This window comes from Loxodonta africana, chromosome 20 (assembly GCF_030014295.1).
Source record: "Loxodonta africana isolate mLoxAfr1 chromosome 20, mLoxAfr1.hap2, whole genome shotgun sequence".
NCBI lineage: Eukaryota > Metazoa > Chordata > Mammalia > Proboscidea > Elephantidae > Loxodonta > Loxodonta africana.
The window spans coordinates 71,500,024-71,505,057 of record NC_087361.1 but is presented as its reverse complement, the minus strand read 5'-3'; the positions used below and the strand labels follow the sequence as shown (position 1 = coordinate 71,505,057).

The 5,034-nt window shown below is 39.6% G+C and overlaps 1 non-coding gene across 1 annotated transcript; it reads left to right on the top strand.

The window, feature by feature from the left end:
- Window positions 1–4,542: 4,542 nt before the first annotated feature.
- LOC111750727 (U6 spliceosomal RNA) lies at window positions 4,543–4,649 on the top strand. Its single transcript, XR_002785815.1, has one exon. It is a non-coding gene; the product is annotated as a U6 spliceosomal RNA (small nuclear RNA).
- Window positions 4,650–5,034: the final 385 nt, after the last annotated feature.

Here is a 5,034-nt window from a genome sequence, read left to right as displayed (position 1 = left end):
AGTCATTTTTTATAATCTCTAGTTTCCTGTTCATATTTGTCGTTCCATTTTTTATTTCTTTAAACTTTCCATATGGTATGACTTTCTATTCTGCATCTGATAATTTCAGTGCCTAAGTTTAAGTCCTTGTTAGGTGGTGGTGGTGGTGGTGTGAGGATGTCTAAATCTGTTGTGGTGGCTCATTTCTTGTGTGTTTGGTGATCTTTGATTGTGAGCTTATATTTGGTTGATTTTAATCTCTGGGAAACTAAAAGGAAGGTATTTTTGTTAGTGAGAATTTGCATTTGCTTTGGCTTCTACTCCTGACCACAGACCACTTTATTCCCCAGTGGGTCCTTAGCTAAACCCTAGAGTCTTGGGTTTAGCTTCCCCACTTTGCTGTTGGTCCAAGTTTAGTCTCCTGAGGGCAGCCCTGATGGCAGCATTTGTCCTCTAGGCAATCCTCACCTTTTACTTATGCTTACCAGTCATGGCTTTTGAGACTTTTTTTTTTTTTGTCCTTGTAGAGTTATTTACTATGAGACCAGCTTTGCAATAATAATTATGTTTTATGCAGGGTCTAGAAGTTTTGTAGTGGAAGCCTTCAGAATTTCAAGTTCATCAAATTGCTGGAATATAAAGTCAAGGTCTAAGTTTGTTTACTGCCTCTGACATGTTCTAGCTGCATGATCTTGGGTAGGGAACTTAACGTTTTGAGTCTCAGGTTGATTACCTGTGAAATGGTTCACAAGCACACTCACTTGGAGAGATGTGAAAACTAAATAAGACCATTTATGCCCATGGTTCTCATCCATTTTTCCATGCCACAGAAGTGATGGATGACAGTCACATTAACAACACGCTAATTTTTTACAATGCCAAAAATAACTTTGCAGGGAAGTAAAGCACTAAAATAATACGTATTTGCCACAACTATTAATGTATGTCAGAAGTGCTTATGTATTATAAACACAGGTAAGATAGGTCTCATGTGATGTGAATTTGCCTAACTTTGCTAACTTTTTTTCCACCCCAAGTAGCATTTTGAAACACAAATCAACAGAAATATTATCATCGAATAACCTTGATTCGAACAGAACTAGGGGATACTGTGTGGTTTAAAGTTAGGACAGCTGTGCGTCAGGGTTGTATCTTTTCACCATACTTATTCAATCTGTATGCTGAGCAAATAATCTGAGAAGCTGGACTATATGAAGAATAGAGCCCATCAGGATTGGAGGAAGACTTATTAACAACCCGCGATATGTAGATGACACAACCTTACTTGCTGAAAATAAAGAAGACTTGAAGCACTTACTGATAAAAATCAAAGACTACCGTCTTCAGTATGGATTACACCTCAACATAAAGAAAACAAAAATCCTCACAACTGGACCAAAAAGCAACATCATGCTAAATGGAGAAAATTTTGAAGCTGTCAAAGACTTCATTTTACTTGGATCTACAATCAATACCCATGGAAACTGTAGTCAAGAAATCAAAAGCCACATTGCATTGGGCAAATCTGCTGCAAGAGACCCCTTTAAAGTGTTAAAAAGTGAAGAGGTCACCTTGAAGACTAAGGTGCGCCTGATCCAAACTATGGTGTTTTCAGTTGCCTCATATGCATGCAAAAGCTGGACAATGAATAAGGAAGACCAAAGAAGAATTGATGCCTTTCAATGATGGTGTTGGTGAAGAATATTGACTATACCATGGAGTGCCAAAGAACAAATAAATTTGTCTTGGAAGAAGGACAGCCAGAGCGTTCCTTAGAAGCATGGATGGCAAGACTTCCTCTCACATACTTTGGACATATTATCATGAGGGATCAGTCCCTGGAGAAGGACATCATGCTTGGTAAAGTAGAGGGTCAGCAAAAAAGAGGAAGACCCTCGATAACATGGATTGACGTAGTGGCTGCAATAATGGGCTCAAACATAGCAACAATTGTGAGGATGGCACAGGACTGTTCATCTCAGAGAACTATGAGTCTCAGAATCACCCAGAAAAGACTTCATAAACACTTCAGGAAGCCCTTATTACATCTCATGATCCATAAAGAAGTAGAGACATTTTCTCCTGGGTTTAACCTCATTCTGTTACAACAGACTCTCATGTCTTCTTTGTGTCTTCTTGTCCTCAAAAGGAAGAAGGGCATGGCGCCTCTGATCCCTCGCCCACATACCAAATGGATCCACAGCTAGAGATAAGCTCTTTCCCTTTGAAGGGTGGGAAGTGTGCCAAGGTGTTTTAAAGGCAGATGGCAGCAGCTGGAGCGAACCAAGGGAGGCTTGTTAAATCTAAATCTGCCCCTTCAAAGACCATATCCTCCCATACTTCCGCTGACAACCCTCCCCCTAAAGTACTTCTAGTTCAAACTGAGATGAAATCTTATTCCTGGATAAAATCAGTAATCCTTATCACGACAAAAAAAAAAAGCAAATATTTGGTACTTTTCCATTACACCAGGCTTGGGAGAACATCATAGGGAGTCTTAAAAAAGAAATCTGTTTGGGTGTGTTTTTTTAAAAAAAGTCTCCTTTTCAAGACATTTCAGTTCCTCTATTTTTAGATGATGACAACTTTGTCTTCAAGCATTCCAACCAGGTTCGTAAAAGTCACTGAGCTCACTCCTGCACACATACAATCACCTCCACATATGCAAAGACACAGACAGAGGAATGCACACAGCTATAATATGTGTATGGCAAGAGAAAAGACCTGGTGGTCTGCTCCCACAAACATTACAGCATAGAAAACCCTGTGGGGCGGTTCCACGCTGTCACATAGGGTCACTATGAGTCAGAACTGACTCAATGGTACACAACAACAGCATACACGTATGGTTACACACACACTAAAACACATGGGCATCTACAAAATGACCCTCACATATGCCCAACTACACACACGTGCTTGCAAGGACTCAGGTTCACAATAGAAAGCTACACCCTAACATGTGCATATGGACAAATAGAAACTAGGAAACAGAGCCATTTCTGCAGTGTCACCAGCACATACTAACATGGAGTGCATGTACACATGCATCTTTAGCGTGGTTAATTCATCACCAGGTTTTGGAGTATAACAGAGAATCATATATTTTCAGGGAGGATCAGAAATGTAGCTGAATTCCTAAACCCTTATGGATGCTCCCTCTCTTTCCTCTATCCTCAGCCCTCGTTCCAAGTGAAGGGACTGGGCTTTGAATGGAATTAGGGGCTAGGGGGTTATTCCAGCTAAGAACAGAAGGTCTTTGAACTAGGACACTTGGACAAGTCCTGTGGAGTCTAAGCACTGTCCACTAAGAAAAGAGAAATAAATAGCTCCATCATTGGAAACAAGTGTCCAGAAAACAGCAAGTTTATCCTGTACTGGAGCCAAGGAACAACGAGGTGCTGATTATATCCCTGGGGGAAGAAGGAAGGCATTGCAAACACAGACTGTGTCCTGTTGTAAGAAAAGGGAGGGCAGGAAAGGAGGAAAGACTGAATCTATAAGCTTTCTTTTTATATGAACCAGACCCATAAGTTTGCTTTATTTCAGAGGGAACTCACATCACAGCTGCCCTATTTACTTACTTCACCGCTGCATTTCTTAGAACCAGTCTTATTCCTGTTCAAAAGGAAACCAGGCTGAGCTGGGAAAATATTTCCTCAGCCAGCTCCTCAGAACCGCTGTCTGAGAAAGACCATCTGGCCAAGATGACCTTCAAGTAAGGAGATACAACATTGCTCTCTCTCTGCACAGAGGGGAATGTATGGATAGGGCATAAAAAATGGCCAGCTCCCAAGGTGAACTAGAGCTGGGGTCATTCTAACCCATCTCCTTCTCAATCCCCAGTCCAGTGGTGTGCTGGTAAATGGCTAACATTGTGGGGGGTGTTATGGATTGAATTGTCTTCCCTCAAAATATGTGTTCGAATCCTAACCCTTACACCTGTGGGTGTAATCTCATTTGGGAATAGGGTTTTCTTTGTTACATTAATAAGGCCATATCAGTGTAGGGTGTGTCCTAAACTTAATCATTTCTGAGTTATAAAAAGATAACACCAGAACTAGAGAAGCTGAGACGAGGATCTGGCCCCAGAGCTCACACAGAGAGAGAGCCTTCCCCTACAGCTGGTGGCCTGAATTCAGACTTCTAGCTTTCTAAACAGTGAGAAAATAAATTTCTGTTCTTTAAAGCCACCCACTTGTGGTATTTCTGTTACAGCAGCACTAGATAACTAAGACAGGGTGTGATTTGCAGTGTTTGCTGATTTGCAGGACCTATTTCAAGCTACCACATTTGATAATATTTCCACCATGTAGATACAATAGATGTAGATACAATACAAGATGATAGATAATAGTAAAGTGTCATAAAATAATTAGCAAGTGGTGAGTTTTAAGTTATTACCTTTGTTTTTAATTACATGTTTATGTAATTTAATTTCAAATGTTATATGCATTTAAAAACGGGCTCTCAAATTTCCAGAAAATTTAACAATCAGTTCTTAAAAGCCAGTGTGATCTGGCAGGGAATGAATTGCAATTGTTGTTAAAATCACTCCCATTAGTGCTTGCTTCGGCAGCACATGTACTAAAATTGGAATGATACAGAGAGGATTATCATGGCCCCTGTGCAAGGATGATACGCAAATTCATGAAGTGCTCCAGATTTTTACGTACAAAGCTTTCTAATGGAGAAGGAAGGCTAATAATAATAATAATAATAATAATAATAAACTGGTTCAAACCTAGGAAGATAAGGGTAAATTTCAAGGTAACCACAAGAAAGTTAACAAACCTACTCATCAAAATAAAGAAGAAAAACATAAAGTCTCAATAAAAACAAAATCTACAAAAACAAAAGAAATCCACAAACAAAAGGAATTCAGCAGAGGAAAGTAAGAAGAAGAAAGAAAATGTCAGCACCACAAAAAAAAAAAAAAGCACTACAAAATGATAGCAATAAACTCGTATCTACCAATAATTACACTGAATGTAAATGGCCTAAATGTACCCATAAAGAGACAGAGAGTAACATAAAGGATTAAAAAACAGGACC